We start from the raw sequence: 21,418 nt of genomic DNA on the forward strand, positions 1-21,418 counted from the left end.
AAATGAACATGCTTTATAAAAAAATTCTGATAACCTGAAAATGACAACAAAGTCTTTCGAAACTTGATACAGAATTATATTGACTTTAGAAAATGTTTGCCAAGAAAACAGATCGCTCTGTCTGATTTCTCAACCTGAGAAAATTCGCACTTAGCAACGAGCATAAAATTTTTGTTGTCAGCTTACTTACGATATCTAATTGTAATATCGACATACGTTACTTATTTTAAATTTACCCTCTAAAATACACTGAAAAGCCAAAGAAACTGGTACACCTGCCTAATATCGTGTAGGGCTCCCTTGAGCACGCAAAAGTGCCAAACACGACTTGGCACGCACTCGACTATGAAATAGTGCTGGAGGGAATTGACACCATTGCAAGGCTGTCCATAAATCCGCAATAGTACGAGGGGAGATCTTTTCTGAACAGCACGTTGCTAGGCATCCCAGATATGCTCAATAATGTTCATGTCAGGGGAGATTGGAGGCCAGCGGAAGAGTTTAAACTCAGAAGAGTGTTCCTGGAGCCACTCTAGCAATTCTGCTGAAATTTCCGAAGTCCGTAGGAATGCACAATAAATATGAATGAGCGCAGGTGATCAAACAGGATGCTTACATACGTATCACCTGTCAGAGTCGTATCTAAACGTATCAGGGGTTCCATGTCACTCCAACTACGCACATCTCACATCATTACAGAGCCTCCACCAGCTTGAACAGTCCCCTGCTGATATGCAGGGTCCATGGATTCACGAGGTTATCATACCTGTGCACGTCCATCCGCTCGATACAGTCTGAAACGAGACTCGTCCGACCAGGCAACACTTTTCGTATCATCAACGGTCCAATGTCGACTTTGACGGGCCTAGGCGAGGCGTAAAGCCTTGTGTCGTGCAGTCATCAAGGGTACACGAGTGGGCCTTCGGCTCCGAATCCCCATATCGATGAAGTTTAGTTGAATGGATTCCCCGCTGACACTTGTTGATGGCCCGGCATTGCAATTTGCATCAATTTGCGGAAGGGTTACACATCTGTCACGTTGAATGGTTGTCTTCAGTCGTCGTTGATCCCGTTCTTGCAGGATCTTCTTCCGGGTGCAACGATTGCGGAGATTTGACGCTTTATAAGATTTTTGATATTCACGGTACACTCGTGAAATGGGCCTACGAGAAAAGCCCCATTTCATCGGTACCTCGGAGATGCTATGTCCCATCGCTTGTGCTCCGTATATAACACCACGTTCAAACTGACTTAAATCATGACAGCCTGCCATTGTAGCAGCAGTAACCGATCTAACAACTGCGCCAGCACTTGTCTTATACAGGCGTTGCCGACCGCAGCGCCGTATACAGCCTGTTTACATATATCTGTATTTGAATATGCAAGCCTGTATCAGTTTATTTGGCGCTTCACTGTATAACATATTTAAAAGATAATTAACATAAAATAAGAAGCCAGTAACATCACTGTTACACTGCCCTTGTAGGGCCATCTGCATGTACAGCACGCTGCCGGTAACTTAGCAGCATGAAGAATATCGATAACCGTAAAAGGTGTTACGATGGAATTAGGTATGCGTAGATGTCTGCTCTAAAGTGCTGTTTGCAGATTGACTGGCACGTAGAAATAGTTGTTAAGGACGATGTAGCTCTTAAGTAGTGCTATAAAGTTGCTTATTTTAATTTACGTTGTAGAATATAACATATTAAAAAAATGACATAAAGTAAGAGCGCAATGACATCTATATTGCACTGTCCCCTACAGGAGCATCTGCATGTGCATGACGATGGCGATTACTTAGCAAAGTGTGGCATTGAAAGCTGCTGTTAAGCCGTTCCCCAATACACATTTTCTAATTTTCTATCAGCAAGGTATGATGGAGATATTATGTAAAATTCCGATTGCCTGTGTGAGGTGCTATCAGGTTTCGTCTCTGTTTTACTGTAGCTGTAGCAGCACTACCTCAAGCAGCATCTCACCTTAAATGCATCGCTGCAAGCTCCCGTAGCGAGTAATGTTCTAACTTCGATCTCCTAACATTGTTACACTACTAGACAGTGAGAGCTATAAAGTGGACGACTAATGCGCAGAATGACTTGTTTAAATTTGTTATCTTAAAATTACAAACTCTGAAAACCAGTACCTGACAATTTAAAAATATTCATCCGTAATTAAACAGTCTACTCCAATATATTTCATCAGCTATGTATAAACTATAAGTGGCATGAGTTTCTTCTTCGCCATCAACTTAAATACAATACACAAGTGGATGGTCTGTTCATCCAAAAAACAGACAGTATTAGAAATGGGCCAAGACAGGAAAATTATTCATAGTGTGTTCTGAAGGATGGGTTAATTAATTTTGTTCTTTTTATTGCCACATTTAGGCATATTAACTGTTAATGAAACAATCTCCACAATTGTAGCTAGAAACTTACAAAGACACGCTAAACAAAATGAATGCTCAAAATCATAATACCATAAAAATATACACTCCTGGAAATGGAAAAAAGAACACATTGACACCGGTGTGTCAGACCCACCATACTTGCTCCAGACACTGCGAGAGGGCTGTACAAGCAATGATCACACGCACGGCACAGCGGACACACCAGGAACCGCGGTGTTGGCCGTCGAATGGCGCTAGCTGCGCGGCATTTGTGCACCGCCGCCGTCAGTGTCAGCCAGTTTGCCGTGGCATACGGAGCTCTATCGCAGTCTTTAACACTGGTAGCATGCCGCGACAGCGTGGACGTGAACCGTATGTGCAGCTGACGGACTTTGAGCGAGGGCGTATAGTGGGCATGCGGGAGGCCGGGTGGACGTACCGCCGAATTGCTCAACACGTGGGGCGTGAGGTCTCCACGGTACATCGATGTTGTCGCCAGTGGTCGGCGGAAGGTGCACGTGCCCGTCGACCTGAGACCGGACCGCAGCGACGCACGGATGCACGCCAAGACCGTAGGATCCTACGCAGTGCCGTAGGGGACCGCACCGCCACTTCCCAGCAAATTACGGACACTGTTGCTCCTGGGGTATCGGCGAGGACCATTCGCAACCGTCTCCATGAAGCTGGGCTACGGTCCCGCACACCGTTAGGCCGTCTTCCGCTCACGCCCCAACATCGTGCAGCCCGCCTCCAGTGGTGTCGCGACAGGCGTGAATGGAGGGACGAATGGAGACGTGTCGTCTTCAGCGATGAGAGTCACTTCTGCCTTGGTGCCAATGATGGTCGTATGCGTGTTTGGCGCCGTGCAGGTGAGCGCCACAATCAGGACTGCATACGACCGAGGCACACTGGGCCAACACCCGGCATCATGGTGTGGGGAGCGATCTCCTACACTGGCCGTACACCACTGGTGATCGTCGAGGGGACACTGAATAGTGCACGGTACATCCAAACCGTCATCGAACTCATCGTTCTACCATTACTAGACCGGCAAGGGAACTTGTTGTTCCAACAGGACAATGCACGTCCGCATGTATCCCGTGCCACCCAACGTGCTCTAGAAGGTGTAAGTCAACTACCCTGGCCAGCAAGATCTCCGGATCTGTCCCCCATTGAGCATCTTTGGGACTGGATGAAGCGTCGTCTCACGCGGTCTGCACGTCCAGCACGAACGCTGGTCCAACTGAGGCGCCAGGTGGAAACGGCATGGCAAGCCGTTCCACAGGACTACATCCAGCATCTCTACGATCGTCTCCATGGGAGAATAGCAGCCTGCATTGCTGCGAAAGTTGGATATACACTGTACTAGTGCCGACATTGTGCACGCTCTGTTGCCTGTGTCTATGTGCCTGTGGTTCTGTCAGTGTGATCATGTGATGTATCTGACCCCAGGAATGTGTCAATAAAGTTTCCCGTTCCTGGGACAATGAATTCACGGTGTTCTTATTTCAATTTCCAGGAGTGTAGCATACTCATCAAAATTTAAATTAAAACAAAAAAAGCAGACAGTACATGTAATATGCAGTCAAAGTAACAACAACAAAATTCTTCTTCAGAAACAGAACATGCAAAAAATGGTTCTGCTCTGAGCACAATGGGACTTACCATCTGAGGTCATCAGTCCCGTAGTTCTTAGAACTACTTAAACCTAACTAACCGAAGGACAGCACACACATCCATGCCCGAGACAGGATTCGAACCTGTGACCATAGCAGGGGCGAGGTTCCGGACTGAAGCGCCTAGAACCGCTCGGCCACCGCGACCGGCTAGAACTTGCAAAGGGCTTACTATTAGCACTTAGTACACACACCTATAAAGATCTTATGTTAACGTGGTTAGTAGTAGGTATGCAGTAAACCATATACAGATAAGCAATGTAAGACTACAACTAACATATGAGACACATCACACACCGACAAGTGGAGCTCCAACTGGCACACAATAAATATGCTAGCTGCTAGCTGTGGTAAAATGTGTTGTACTTAGCACCAGCCAAAAGCGCGCTTTTTTCTTCCAACACGGTACAGCTCCTGAACATGAAATACCCAAATTACCGTAAGGTAACGAACCAATATATGCCGAAGGATAGGAACACAGCAATCCGTCGCAACCCCATTAGTCTTCTATATCCTGATTTCAGCTACAAATAGTGATTTACAGTCGAACACACTCGTGGCATTACATGTCACAATAAGACCTTACTGACGCGAGTTTCTTGGATTGATTGTCGCTCAAATGCACTGGAGGTCGCTGAAATCTGGATAATCAAGGACAATAAAAACGAATGGGGTTCCAATCAGTCGCTATGTTCCTATCCTACCTTATTGTCTATGGTCGCTGAGCACAGTAGTTTCTTACGGAATCAAATTTAGATGAACCAAAATGTAATAATTCGTGGGTGAGCGTAATTAATCTGACGTTGCAGCGCCTGCAAGTAGTTTCAACCTAAGGCAATACTTTCACATGGAAATACGGTCAGTCGGGGCCTAGCACGTCAGAACAAGCCAGAAGAATCTGTTAAGTGGGTAGAAAATACCTTAAACTTAATACTATTGAAAAATAAATGAAATCAGTAGAGATTTCGGTAGGCTGTATCAGGTAAATATGTGTTGATTCATATAGATTGACAGGTGATGACTGTGCCAATAAGGTCATTCTACAAGAAGAAAAACAACGAGCACTTGATGTATTTCTTCGGGGACTAACGCCTGACAGCTAACAAAAACTGCTCATGGAATACTCGAAAACTTTGGATGAAGCCGTAGCAAATGTGGCAGCTTTGTCTGAAATTGACTCAGTGATTAGGCCAATGAAGAATCAAGTAGTTTCTGATATGGAGGTCATACGTTCAAGATGTGGCTCTCCGCCCCCCATCCAGTATTTTCATAGGAATCCCAGCGTCAGTGGTATAAACAGATGGCGCATTCCATCCAGAAAGTGCCCGAAAACCTGTGGAAGGTGGAATCATAGTCGCCACTTCGTAATTTTTCTTTACAAAGACTATAAAGTTACAGCTACAAATGTAGCGGTAGTTACGAACGGCCGGCCGGAGTGGCCGTGCGGTTGTAGGCGCTTCAGTCTGGAGCCCAGCGACCGCTGCGATCGCAGGTTCCTGCCTCCGGCATGGATGTGTGTGATGTCCTTCGGTTAGTTAGGTTTAATTAGTTCTAAGTTCTAGGCGACTGATGACCTCAGAGCCATTTGAGCCAGTTACGCACGTAAATTAAGTATCAATATGTATTATGGCACTAATGTTTATGTTATCTAGTGGCAAGGTTTAGTTTACGCTTGTAGGGTTTAATTGAATAATGTTAACCTCAGAAAATCATTCGCGCAGCAGATTCGTAAGTCGAAAGACTAAAATGATCAGAATACCGATTTTAATTTCTAGAAATCCCGGTAAGATTATGAAACGCGACACTTTGTGACTTTAAGTAAATAAATTCTTTCCTTTAGATATTCTGGTATTCCTCAATGAGTCTGATGACGAGGAAACGTCAATACCTGACACGCATAGATACTGCAACAACGCATTATATATTTACTGTCGTAAAATTGCGGTACCTTCATGTTGTGTTCTGCGTAGCTACAATTAACACTGATTTATTTGTGTGATGTAATATATCGTCAAGGAGTAAGCTATGTAATGGTCTCGACAAACTCCGATGCGAAAATGGGCTTTCAAAATAATCGCTAATCATTTTTTTAATTTCTAATAGTCAGTGAGTACAACGAAACTGACTACAGCGAAGTTTGAACTTTGTCTGAAAGTATCTCTGGAAACTAGCGAAGATGCGGATGCCACGAAAAATGGCTCAATGAAACAATATATTATAGGGCAAAGTGACCACTGCACAATGCTTCCATTTTGTGACCATGGTACACCGCTGTGTGAAATCAGTGGCAGCAATGAAAATGGACATTGGTGTATGTTTTTATAGGCTACAGGATCAAAGATATCCGCGGCAGCTCGGGTGTATCTGATGCCGTAAATCTAAGCCAACCTCCCCCCCCCCCCCCCCCCTCCCTACGTTTCAGACTAAGTGATGTGTGCGGTAATAGAGTTCACACAGTTGGTTCGACATCGTCGAATTGTTTCTGAGTGGTTGAGATAGATTCCTAGGTATGTGTGTGTCTATATATGTGTGTGTGTGTGTGTGTGTGTAAGTTCGACCGAGCGTGGGCATATGCTAGAACGTCATTTTCGGGCATTAGTCTCTGTTCTACTGCTGAAAGACCCGAGTGTTGCAAGGAGTCATGTAAGTCATGTAAGTTATTTGCACTACGTATACGATTTCGTAGACTCGATTCGGTATATACAGTATAATACTAAAAGATATGCTAAGACTGCTTCGAATGATCGTAGAACTGATTTTTAGATTAATACTTTCCTTTATCTGTAGTAGAGACTGTGTCAGAAAACGAGGAGCTGGATCTGGCACAATATTTCATATGACATGATCGTTTGTGCAAAAAAATTCAGAAGCTAGGTTGGGCCCATTGCTGTAGGCAATTAAACTGCGGAAAAGATTGGGCTGTCAAAAGGTGCACTGATAGGTAACTAAGAAATATTGGAAGAAGATTTGTTGGGCAGGGATTTCGATGTAGAATACGCCACCTACTCTAAGAGGAGGAGTATCACATCAGACAAGACGTATTAGAGTAGACTGGAACACGTGGAATAATTTAAGCCACCTGGCCCATTGCTGGCTACGTTAACAATGCCGCACAGATTTCCCACTGGGAACATGTCATCTGTACATATGTCTGTCCCCCATCATCTACATTCAGCGATGGACGAGTTTATTGATCAACTACTCCAGGATGGAATTATGGAAGAAATCACAAGTGCCTGGTCAAAAACTGTCCTCATTCTTCCAAAGAAGTACTCAGACTGATGGTAAAAAGACAGATAGATATTTCTTTGACTTCAGATATTCCAACCAATGGACAACAACCGACATCTACCCCACACCAAATACTATAGTGACCTTAGAAAATCTGGGTCAATGCTGTTATTTTAGCACATGGACTTACAAAATGGATTCACCATTTATTAGACCAGATGCTGCAGGATACCAAACTGAAAGAATGTATGGTCTATTTTGATTATAGTACTGTATTCTCCAAGATAGTCCAGCAGAATGTGGTGCATCAATAAAAGATGTTTCACTTGTTTCATGAGGTGTGATTCTTCTTTAGTTCACAAAAGTGACTCCTTGTATTACATGTGGTCCGCCATTGTGGCTAATTGTCAGCTGAGAACGTATATGAACTAACCCACGACTGGTGCAAGCAACACCTACAACAGTAAAGGAATTACAGTCACATCTTACAGTCAGCAGTTCATCCAAATTTTGCTGAGGTAGCAAGAACACTTACGCTTTTACTAAAGAAGAGAGTTAAATTTGAGTGGATTTCATACTGAAAGCAACCCTTGAGTTATTGAAAGAATTATTGATTACTAATCCCATCCTTGCTTTTCCTATGAAAAAGAAGTTATTTTGTCATGTGGCTCTTGCATCGATGCTCTAGGCCGTATTTTGAGTCAAGACATAGGCAGGAAATAACATACAATAACTTACACTTCTAGACAGCAAAATAAAGCATGAAATAACTATTCAACTACTGCAAAAGAATCCTCATGCATGTGTTTTGTATCACCTATTTTAGTTGTTATAGTTGCATGTTAAAGCCATAACAGATCATGCAGCACTAAAATGGCTTCTTGGACTAAAAGATCCGACCAGTCATTTGATCCACTGAGATTTATTACTAAGCGACTTTGGATCTGACGTTGTACAACACCCAGCAAAGTCTTGCAGGATGAAAGACAGATCTAGTTACAAAAGTATGTGCTGTTGAGTGTATTGAGGTTTGCGTGTGGAAGAATGGTGCAGGGCTCAGCCTGTTGGTCCAGACAGCCAGCAGTTAACGAGTAGAGGGCAGTTCAGCTCTGACACGATGCTATACAAGCAAACAAGATGCAACCGCGACATAGTTTTGCCAGAAAATTATGAAAATGAAGTACTGAGGCAGGCCCATGATGCCATGTAGGCAGGACGTAGTGAATGACGTGCGAAGGACTTCAATGTTGCAGATAATTATTGGCTAAAAATGAGGGAATAGAGAGATAAAGTGTTTAGTGAACAACTACAGTTCTTGTACTCAAAGATCTGAGACGAGTCGTCAGAAAACCCCAATACAAATGTTACCTGAGGCACATAGATGATTCCAAATGATCAGAATGGATTTACTTGACCCTTTGCACAAACACCAGTTGGGAATCGATATTTATTAACTATAAGCGATCATTTTTCACGTTTTTGGACACCATCGCCATACCAAATCAAGAGGCAGAAATGGTGGCACAGGCTGCGGTTAACCAATGGTCACTGCAATTCAGAACACCAAGCACCTTAATAACTGACCAAGACACCAAATTTCTACGTAAGTTACTGCAGCAGTTAAGCCGACTATCAGGCATAAAGGAGTTACAAACTAGTGCACATCACCAGTAGGTAAACAGCAGAGTTGAAAGAGTTCTTAGGACATTGGGGAAAATATTATTACGTAAGCAGTAGCAATAATGATTCGGGTGCACTACTACCATATGTAGTAGCAGTATATAACTCAAATATTCACGAAAACACGGACTTATCTCCTTATAAGGTGGTTTTTGACCAAAAAGTGCATACACTTTTTAAGTGCCTGTCCTGGGATAAGACTATCAGCCTTTCGATATTTTAGTAAAAGGTTAAACTGTATCTCGCATCAGGTTACAAATGAATGGCAGGAATGCACCCACACCAAAAAACCAAAGTTTCAAAGCACCATGTTGCGCTATGGGTTATGTGCTGAAAGAAATACTAAACTGTTTATTTCGCGTCATCAAGGACTGTTTCAAGTGGTCTAAATGACATCTCCACCTAGTATCAAGCTGCAGGTTCTGATTTGAAGCACAGTTGGTCCCGTAGGAAGAATTCGTCCATTTTAGGGTAAACGAGAACCACGGCCTCAGATTCTTCTGAAGGGGGAAGGAAAGTGTTCGTAGAAATAAAAAAGATAAAGGTGGAAGTAGGCATGTGAAGCACGATATACCTGCTAGTATTATAACACTAAGAGGGAATTTTGTCTCCCGACAGGGTATGGTCTACTCCCACCCCAAACTAATTTACGAAGAGCAGAGTGTAGCAGCTCCACGTTCGGTCAACAAGCACAAGACAAAGAGGGAGGTGAAAACACACAAGCATCATTGTTGTGTTTTTGAGCTTGGTAGGCAGATACAAAGTGGTAGAAGCTCTCAAGGCATATCCCTAGAATGGTGGGGCTATTTTCACGCAGCAGCCGTCCATAGTGATGTTGAAACAGCATAGTCGACCTTAACGAATGGGTAGTAGATAATGAAACTCAACAACTTGACAACACGTTTTGAAAACTGAGACCCATGACACCATTGAAGATTGGGTTGAACGATTCTCGATGGAAACAGCAACTATTATCAACAGTTTTCCGTTGTTTTCAGGATCAGCTGCACTCTACCACGGAATCTGCCCCACGGATTCGACAGAAAAGTGGCTGATGTTACGGAAGACTCAGGAAAGACAAAGACCATGTTACTCAGGTACAAGCAGACTTGTAAGTGGACCTTGAGGCCCTTGAAATATCCTCCACGCTGCTCGCACGTCTCGAAAATGTGATAAACAACTCCATGCAGTTACGAACGTTGCCGCCGCCCTCGTTAATCACGTGTGGGAATCAGTAATAAGTGACGACTGAGACGTTTTTAAGACCCAACTAGTCAATACGGACGCACAGTCGAGGTTTAAACGCTCTCTCGCCAAAAGTATCACTGACACGGGTAGTGAAATTACAGAAGTGCAGGAAGCTCTCCTATACACTGGCCATTAGATCCAAATACTCGCACTTCCGGCAGAGTTCTTGGGATTCGTAAAATTCGTGTCAGATACTCACCACTGTAGGCATTACGCAAAGGGGGACCTGGTTGAAGTTATGGGTGCGTGTACCATTAATATGTAAATATTACCAGTTTGATTGTTTTGCTATCCAGACATGCCCAATGGCCTGGGTAGCACTGCAGAAATTTGTGCATTTAGGAGTTACAAGAAATGTTACTTGTATCGCCCAATAGGAAGTCACATATCCTACTTTCCACATCGGAATTACTGCAGTGCCGAACTGTGTCAGTCACTTTCGGCCAAAAAACAGAAACACATGTTTCCTGAGTCATGTAAGCACACAAGGCCTGCGAGCTAATTCCACAGTGAGATCATTAGAAGTGAACCCGAATTCTCTCAAAATACAGGGTCACACTGGCTATTCTCTGTGCTGAACCCAATAGTTGCCATTTGCACCTGCTACTGAAAATATCACACAGGGAACAGAACTGCAGCGTTCGGGTTTGTTGGTAAATTACACAACGGGTCATTTTAGGAGTTTCTTTCCCGTTACACGCAACCATAACCGGAACCACAACTCTAAACACCAACTATGCAGTCCTTCAAAATTCTGCCCAAGGAAAACATAACCCATTTATAAGACCTGCTAGATACAACCCTTCTTGTTTCGCTGGATCAAACAATAGCCACGAAAATGGTCGAGTGCCGATGGAACACCAGATCGACCATGTAACAAAATATCAAGCGAAACATCGCCACTGCTTCAACATCACATGATCAGCCGTTTGCATAATTTTGATGGCAAAAAGTACTTTGCCACCACAGACGGAGAGTTGCCCAAATCCTACCCTTATTATCCATTAACCAGTCGATCCATAAAAGCCACGTGGGTACTAGTGGCTCAGTGCCAGTGTAGTGTCCCTGATAGAAAGTGATATCAGACAGAACCTTCGACCCTTTGCATTTGTTTGGTGTGTAGCCAGTGAGGCGCGATTACGTCTGTTCCCCCTCATCTGTTACGTAGATCCACTTGAGAACGGGTAGTGTCCGAAACTACAAGTGGAAATAAATTTTTTAAAATATTTCTGTTCTTGTTTACGTAAGTGTGGCATCACTTCGCTATCTTCGTTCTTGAATTTATGCCTCTTTTTGTCTGAAGCTAAACTGCGGGCATATTAATGTGTGAACAATATATTTTCGCTGATGAAACGTGGCTGCCTCGGACACTGAATGCTAGACGAAACTGAAACTGAACTAAGCTATTTAAATATAATATTTAACTACAAGTATAGCATACATTACACTACTCACAACCAATAAGTAGACGTGCGTAATTTTATGAAGACGGGAAAAGAATGATCTGTAGTAACGGTCCTTTATTTAAAGTGATTGCTTGTCCTTGGCAGTTGACACTGGACCTTCCCTGAGTCTAATCACTCGTGGCACGGCCTGTGCTAATTTCGTTTCTGTTCTTTCCTGCCGATATTCTGAGGTGATCCCAAGCCAAGAGACGAGGCTTCTCACGGGCAGCTTAAGTACTTCGTATGTGCTCCTCTAGCTCCAAGTCAGTTCTGTAATGATGATTCGGGATACTTCCTTCATTACTGTGCTACTGAAATATAATTTTTGTCAATTTCGGTTTGATATCTTCTTAGGACCTTCGGAATGAAGTAATAATGGAAATTATGTCACGAAGTAATGGGGAGCGATAGGAAATGCCGAAGGCGGTCGTGAGTTGAGGAGAAAGAAATTCCACTAGAACATAACTTGGTGGTAGCCTCACTTTGTTCAGTGCTTTTGAGCTATACAGCCTGTAATCCTTCCCAGCAGTTCTATGATGTTACATGCTATTTCGTAAAATTGCGTATTTATAATATCACCACACATTTTCCATACAACAAAAATCCTGTGTTTTGACAATAGTTATTAAGATCAACGAAGTACCCGCTAGTTTGATCACATGTACATACAGTAAAAACCAAATAACTTACGCTTCTCTGCGTTGTCTCTCGAAAGAACAAGTTCAGATTAAAGGAATCAATGATGTGAAGAGATAGTTTGGTAAATGAAATAAAGGCACTATTCTGATGATTAGTATTAGTTGATTCTGTCTATGAAATTTTTCACAAGATTTTTCTTCACAGTCCAACTGGTAAAAACGTTTTTCAGTACCATAAACAGCATGAACAGCTGCAGACGTGATGACCACACAAGGGAGGCATTTATTCGTGTAATGACATAATACAAAGACTATATTTTTCATATTTATTTCAAATAATTGCTGATCACTACATTCTAAATTACAATTTTAATAGCTACATTTTTTCTACCACACCAACCAATCTGTTTGTGTCACATGAATAACGGCCGTAGTTTTTTATTATTTACTTGTTTCTTGGCTTCTGACAAAGACAGCCGCGTAAATAACCGCATATCAAATTAATATTTCCTAGGTACAACTTTTACTCTTGCTATGCTACTTTTTCCACAGCACAAGTTACGTCAAAAGTGAACAAAATTAGCAGTAGCCGCTTTGAAAAGCTTGGGTCGAGAGAGATATAGAGTTCTTACAGTCGTCTTTTATCACAGATGTATTTGTCCAGAAAGTCAAAAAGACTAATGACGTATTATAATTAGCCTTATCATAATCAACGGCGAGTTTCGCTCTGTTTTTTCTGTCGGTTTATGAAAGAGATGCATTTGTCACAGAACTGTTTTCATGAATTTTTACTACTAAACAATAAAGGTGAACTAGTTGAACGTATGTGAATCATTCTGACCTTTGTCAGACGTGGCGCATGGAGAAATGTAATGCAAATTAGGCATGAAGAGAAATGGCCTTTGGTTTCTTTGCTGGTGCACCTGATTCTAGTTTCTTACTGACTGTAGCAACGGCCTTGTCTGCCTCTTCAGATGAGGAATCGTCGTCTTCTTGAGAAGAACTGTCCGCAGACGAGCTGTCTTCCTCCTTGCAGTTGGCGGACCACGGGTAGTCGCACACTTTGAGCTCCGCATTAAAGTGCAGGTTGGCGGGGCACTGCTTGACCGCTGCGACGCCCGACGCCTCGCACTGCAGGAAGCTGCCGCAGTCCTCGGGGTTGGGGAACGGCTCTCCCGCACCGCTGCAGCCCGCGTTCGCTACCAGCAACTAAAAATTGAAAAGCAGTGAGTAAAAGCTTCTGTCAGTGGAGCGAAAAAGATAAAGTAGATATTGTTCCTAGCACAAAGACCAACATCCATAACTTACAGGAAGGTAAAGACTCTCTTCTTGTGTATAAATTTAAGAGGTGTAGCTGAAGGATAGTACGAAATTCTTCTAGATCTCATGTATGGGGAGAAAAATGTAAAATAAGGCCCTGACTTGAGAAAAAAAACAGATTTTTTTTGGACGAAACCTTTTAAATGATAGTAGCAATGACGTTAAGCCTGTGACATATTTGGGAATTTGAAATACAATTCACTTCGCTTATCAGATATTGTCTCCGCCACCAGTCACATATCTCAATACATTTGCGGCATTGAAGCATTTTGAGTTCAATAAGGCGACGTTGGTAGCCCTCGATAAACACGTACTTTGCCTGTCTCTACCACTGCCCTTCAGGGTCGAAATCTATTTGCTACAGAGTCACTAGAGAGAGGGAGGACTGAAACACAAATACGAGGGTTGACTGTAAAGTGGTCCCTCCACCTTCGTAACCCTTCAACAGTTGGCAGCATCGGTATGTGGCAGATACTGGCTTTTTCCGTAGCCTCTTCTCAACAGCTCCAATCGGCGGAAAGTGTTAACATTGAACGGTTGTGTTGTTACAGTGTTAAGTATAGAGCCCTGCGGAGACGGTCGGTCAATGCGATTTAAGCAACGTGCAGTCATTGAATTCTTGACAGCAGAAGGTGTCACCCCAAAGGAGATTCATCACAGAATGAAAGCAGTTTATGGTGATTGCGTAGATGTGAGTACTATGCGTCGTTGTGCGAGTAAGATGTTGAGGCTGGAACATCTGACCCGCGTGATAAAGAGTTGGAGGTCTTGGGACAGCAACCACCGAGTTCCACCAGTTGACAGATTGATTCAGGACGATCGTCGTATGACACAGAGAGAAATTGCAAGCACAACTGGCATTTCACAAGAACGTGTGGGTCATACTATTACTTTGCTTGGCTATCGGATCTGTGCACGATGGGTACCCACCTCAACATCTTTAAACCTTTTCCTAGTATGCCTCTTCTTCCTGTAATTCTTGAACAGAGTGTTCATTATTATCATCTGAAATTTGTTGCAGAACTCAATTAGTCTTTCTTCTCCCTCATTTCTACTATGATGCCCATATTCTCCTGCAACACTTCCTTCTATTCCTTCGCGTTTAGCTGCGTTTGAGCCTTTGCATTTCTATTTTCAAATTTTCTAGCTTTAACACTACGTTCAAACTTTTGGAATTCCATAGATTCCTGAGATTCCCAGGAAGTTATCTCGTCGGTGGTTATTCCATCTTTTACTCACGGTCACCTTCCCCTTCGCAATCTCCTCCTGAGATCCGAACGCGGGAGTAATCCGGACTCTTTCCCAATGGAGAGAACATCATGATCCTTTTTTCCAAGTAACAGGCCACACGTCCTGTGGATACACATTACCTGTCTTTAACGCAGTACTATCCATCGCCTTTAGCATCCTCATGCAGTCGACCATTGCTGATTCTTCCGCCATTTAGGAACAGTTTCCCGTCCCAAGAGCAAGAGACTGCCATGAAAATCTGTCCACTCTTCCGCCCTCTTTGACCAGACCGTTGGTAGAACGAGGGTGACTTCTTATCCCAGAAGTCTTGGTCCATGATTACTTATGATTTTTGTTCAAAATATGACCAGGGTTCGAATCCGAGGCGCAGGACTTTGTGGTTAATAGTCAAGGACGCCATCCCTCTATCACGGGTGAACTACAAATGCTCCCATACCGTAACACCACCTCTGTCGTTTACTGTTGTTACTACACGTAATTGCAGCTAATGTTCTCTATGCATTCGCCACACTGTAACCCTTCCATCGGACTTCCAGCGGTTCTAACCTGATTCGTCACTCTATATCACTCGTTCCTGTCATCCACTGTCCAGTTTCGTCGCTTCTTAGACCACCTCAGTCGACGGACTGTAGTGACTATAGAAGTGTGACTTATGAGAAACGGTTTGACCATTGTGTCCCATTGTTTTTAACTTCATCTGCGCAGTCAGTGCCAGTCTGACCTCACTTAGTACTTCGCAACTGACGGGTGACTGCTTCCGCAGATTTCTTGCGATGTTTTACAACCACTCACCGCAAAGTCCGACGGCACATCATGTCTTGTTTTAGCAACGTCTGTTTCTCGCGTCTCAACTTCATATTCACGTTGCCAACAGTCCGCATGAGGCCTGTTAGAAGTGACACAGGTTTCACTGTAGTAAAATTTTTCTGTTCAATTGTTTCATACAACCAATTCTGATGTGTTGATAAAAAAATATTCACTTTCAGAAAAACATAAAAAAGCTTTTCTCATTCGACTCGTTCCTGACAGCATGGGATAAGTCAATTTAATTGCGTCTTCGCTGGAAAAAATCTCGTTTGTGGATCATCCTGCGTCTGTTCGTAAGTATAAGTTATGTAGATTCTGTGTGAAATGCGACAAAGTTTTCTTACTACGTCTATTGATTCGTTCTCGCATAACACACTGTATACGGTTATAATACAGAAGTAGCATGCAAACTACATTTTTTTGGGGAAGCAGATCTCGTTTGTAACAAAAGACCCCTGTTTTCGCGCGAGTTAGATTACAAAACAGCTGAGAAACCTAGTAACTTCTGTGCAATCAAGACGAACCTAGAGAAAAACATCTTACGTCCTGAAACATTTAAACTGTTGATGGCAGTGAGAAGACTGATAACTCAGTTTCTGCCGAAGAAAATTCTTACCATATGGCGCTGTCTGAGAGTCGCTGCATGGCTGACAACCACCAGCGAAGCCAGCAGACAGCTTGCAATCAGGAAAACACCTGCAAAGGAAATTAAGGTCTCGCTGCTTATACGGCAAACTGGCAAAATTACGTCTTACCGAAATTACAGTGAGTGATCTCAATACATTGAGAACGATGTAGGTGTTAGATCGGTTGATAATTGCTTATAAATGAAAAAAAAAAAATTCTTAATGGAGTGTACGGAATAGTTTTAAAGTTGTTATAAATTTTTATCACACAGTCGTGGTGTACAGCAAACGGAATGGAATTTAATGAAATATTTTCTTATCTTTAGAATACGGGCTGACATAGCCCCGGGAAGGGAGAGTCCTGCTAGTGTATGTGTCTTCTCATCAGTCGTTATTTGTTTCACAAACGAACCCTGTTCTCAGATCAAAGTCAAAATGAATTAAAGCAATGACCTGCTCATTAATAATACCTTAAAAATCGGTGAAAACTGATGTCTTTGGTGAATCGTTACATTTATCCGCATGAGTATAAAACTAAATGAGTTCCAAAAAAATGCAAACATTATAGCTGCTCTCTTGTGGTGGTAGCTTGTAGTCCATTGAGAACATTTTTAACCACCTTGTAAATCTGTTGTTTTCAATGCACTCCCACATATTATTTCTCACACTGCATTCTAGGCTACCAATTACATTAGGGACTGTGATCGTAACATGGTAATTAAGCAAATGACATCGGTTGTCTAACTACCCTTTTATATTTCGAACAAGACAAAAAAATTCACAGCCCACTATTACAGACTGCATGCTCCCTTAACTGACTCTATACCACGTATTACAAAAACAATATTTAATTTCCAGAATCTTAAAGTAAAACAGAGTTCGAAGTTTCAACTTCGTATAGAAAGCAGTACTTGAGTCGACATCGAAATGAATGTCATAAATTTACTGTATTACTCAAGTATCTTGTTGTCCTAGCTCATAAGCCGCAGGAATAACCTACTGCCTTCCTTGGCCTTTTATTCACTAACGTCGATACAACAAATTCTTACTTAGTTCCATAATACATAAGTTAGGAGGACATTAGTCATGAAAAGTTCCGTTTCTCTCGAGGCAATTCTAGTATAGCCTTTCTCAAGATATCAGGTATCAAATTTGTGGTAAACGGAAGCTTCGATGGAATTTTGAGGCATATTGTCTTACGTCGGTCAATTTCCGAGAACCGTTGGAGCCCCGCACCAGTAAAGTCTTAGTACGTTACAAAATTTAGTGCTTTGACAGGTGCGTTAAAACTTCAATCGTATGCGGCTTGCAGGAGGCCAGCTCCGAGAACTTACCCCTCATGATGGTCGTTCTCTGCGGTCCGTCTAGATGACCCTCCCTCGTTTTTGGCGAGCTTAAATACCCGTTTTGTGCGGCACGAATCCTGATAGAGCAAAATAGAAGCAGAGATACCGACAGATAAGGCTTAAACGTTCTCTGACTGAATATTTAGTTATCATTACTATTCGAATACATCAAACACTTCAAAGCGTATTAATTTTGACGTGATTGCGGAAAACAGCGCTATCGCAAATAGGTTGCGCAATAGGCGTGGCTTTGGCAGCAGCGGTACGTGTTTTCTTGGACACGTTGTCTCACTCGCTCACTTTACACAGCACGGTGTTTATGGGTAAGCAGTTGCACAAAGTTAAAAAGTAGATGATGTCTATCATTAAGCAGAAATTACTTTCTGGCTGCGAATTACATTAGATTCAAGCTGTTACGTACGTCAGTTCTATGTAACTCACATATTAAAAAAATGTATTATTATGTCTATAGTGTCCTCACCACCCAGGTCAATGGTAGAAAGAAGGATGGCAGTACAGTCTTCAACTTTCTTTTGCGAAAAGATTATTGGAAAAGAGTTTTCCGACTGAGTGACCGTGTGTGCAAGTGGATATGAGTTACGAGCCTGTTCACGACGGGCTATAATAAACCTTTAATTATTAGCTCGAAAAAAATTGAAGCTGTGACCTTGAAAGTTGGTTGTGGTATTAGGCCTCTACGTATTTATCCTTCACTACCTCATATTTTTCCCGGCAAGGAATGATGTAAAAGTAATCTTCATTGTAGGAGATTTGCCTCTGGTTGCTGAAGCAGCGTTCTATCTGGAACAACACCTCATCATCATTCTGGATTCTGGAAATGCATACCACACAATGGTTGCTTCATCCGATGAAAGAGGGATAATCCACTGGAGGCTACGTCAGGAAAATGTTTGAGGTCAGGCAAAATTTTGTAATTTAGAGAAGCATCATATTTCTATCCTGGGTAGACTGAACCGAGGTGTGGTCGTGGAGCGAAAATACCAATACCTTTCCCAAGTACTTCAGCTTGACAACCTCCCGTTAACCTCGTCAGTAGGTTCCGGTAATATGTTCTTTAGACGAGCTTCCGCAGCACCACACCACGGACGTCGCAACAAACTTTATTTCTTTCTGAAATAGTAATAATTTGCTTGTATAAAACTGTTTATCACATTACCGATTTCCGTCCCTTTCGGATAATTCCTACGTGGAGCGTCGTTGTTTCCCCCACCCCGCTCTCCCTCGCTCTCTCTCTCTCTCTCTTCGAGTTTGTTAAATGACACTAGTTGCACGATTTCATGATGTTCAAAGTGCATAACTAGAACTGTTACATATCACGACAAATTGCCAGAGCCGATTATGTGAAAATTACGTGATGCAATAAATTACACTGTTCTACAAAAAAAAACTTTTTTTCTATTTCCGATAAAAAATATTGTGATCCTAGTTGTATTTTGAGTGCTGAATTGAAAACTGGTTTTGGTTTTTTTTCTGTCAGGGATAGTTTGAGTAATCGCAATTTTATTTCTCTTTTCAGTTTCTGATATAGTGCAGCAAACGTGAGGTGAAATTCAACAAACAAATGCACATCTTTATGAAGTTATAAGTTCATCACATTAATGGAGGGTGGGATCTAACATATAACACAGTAACCTTTGTGTATACACTTTGAAGCATTTATTTGACATGAGAAATTACAGAAAATTGACAAACAGTGAGCCACTGCCTTGTAATGCACATCACTTTTTTCTCTTGTATTGTGAATCTTTCTTCTCTCGAATGATATTCCAGCAATAATCTGCTAACATAGAAGGTACCCACTTCCCTTCATAGCGCCTTTCTATGGTAGAAATGTCGTTATGGAATCTTTCCCCATGTTCATCCGATACGTCACTACAACTCTCTGTGAAGTAGTCCAGATGAGAGTCCATCATATATACCTTCAAAGACATATTGCACCCCAAATCCTGATATGCTTTGATCATATCCTTCACCATTGCTTTGTAGTTAGTAGCTCTTCTTCTTCCGAGGAAGTTTTCTGACACCATCTTGAAACAGTCCCATGCAGTTTTTTCTTTCTCGGTTAAACATGCTTCAAAATTTGCACCTTTCTGCAGCTCCCTGATTTGTGGGCCCACAGATACACCTTCCTTTATTTTTGCAGCTGAAAGACGGGGGAATTTGGTAGCTAGATATGCAAACCCACAGCCTGTTGGATCCATGGCCTTCACGAATTGTTTCATCAGGCCAAGTTTGATGTGAAGCGGTGGAAGTAGTATATATTCAGGAGCGACCAGACTTTCACGTTGTACATTCTTTTCTCCAACTTTCCATCTTCACCTAGGCCATATCTTTTTCACGTAGTGCGAATTTCGGTCTCAACTATCCCACTCGCAAAGAAAACAGGCATACTTTGTGTAGCCTTGTTGAGTTCCCAGTACCATAGCAATTACCTTGAAATCTGCACATATTTTCCATTTGTGTTCATTGTCTTTTAATGAATTTAGCATCCTTTGAACGAATTCGTAATTAAAGCTACTGGAACAGATGGTATTTTATTTCCGTTATTGAGCGAAACACCCTTCAGACTTGTTTTCGATGCATCTATGAAAAGTCTCCACTCCTGTGAAATATAAGTGAAGTTCAGCATTTTCATCAGGCCAGCAATGTCATTGCAAAATGTCAGTGCTTTGTCAGTTGAAAAATAGGAAATAAAGGCATGTTCTCTGTGCCTGAACACACTGATTTTAGTACGTTGGTGCAGCAGATTACACTCTTGTAATCTTGAACCTTTTGTTTACTTAGTCCTAGATCACGTACTAAATCATTTATATCTGCCTGTGTTAACAAATGTGGTGATGACTCACTTGTGCAGTAATATAAAGAATCATCATCTGTGATTTCTTCAGTACTACTTATTTCACTGTCACTTGGAATTTGACCTCGAGCTCTTGAAGGTACTGGAAGGTTGTCGGAATGCTGCACTGGCATTCTCACTGAAGGCAGATCTGGGTAAACAATGTGCCTCTTTGACTTTTTGTTTGTAAAACCCTGAATTTTTGTTAGACAGAAATAACAATCAGTAACATGGTCCTTAGGCTCCCTCCACACCATGGGAATAGCAAACAATGCCACATTCTCTTTACCTTTCCATCACTGAATTAGTTAGCAGTAACATGTAGCACAACAGAAATGTGGTGCCCATTCTTTATCTTGGTCTCCTACCTCTACTCCAAATTAATGTTTGTATGCTTTCTTTATGACTGAAGAAATGCGCTTCCTGTTTCTGGCAAAAGTGAACTTCCCACAGATGTAGCAGAAGTTGTCTGGCTTATATCGACCTCCACGACGACATGGCATTTCTGCAAATTTAAAAATACCTCTTTGGTAATACACCTGTATTAAATTAATAGAAGGGAACTAGAGGAACGCTGATGTGTAAACACAAGCAGTCATTTTACCTTCAGCACCAGGCTCAATCAGTTTACACACAGGAACTAAAAAATTCAACCGTGCTCGGAAATATGACAGACAGTTACTTGTCAGCCAAAACACCCACTCGTTAAGACTGACACAAATTGCGGCTAACACCACTGTTGTAAACTCGATGCACCTGCCCCTAGGAGGCGTGAAGCTTTACTGCCGAGGCAGCGACCGGCTGTCGCCGTTCGAGTTAATGAGACGTTTCAGGTGGTCTTATTGACATAGGTGTGGCGGGGGATAACCTAATGATGTCTGATTCTTCCCACCTGCTGTTGCAC

This window comes from Schistocerca serialis, chromosome 6 (assembly GCF_023864345.2).
Source record: "Schistocerca serialis cubense isolate TAMUIC-IGC-003099 chromosome 6, iqSchSeri2.2, whole genome shotgun sequence".
Lineage (NCBI taxonomy): Eukaryota > Metazoa > Arthropoda > Insecta > Orthoptera > Acrididae > Schistocerca > Schistocerca serialis.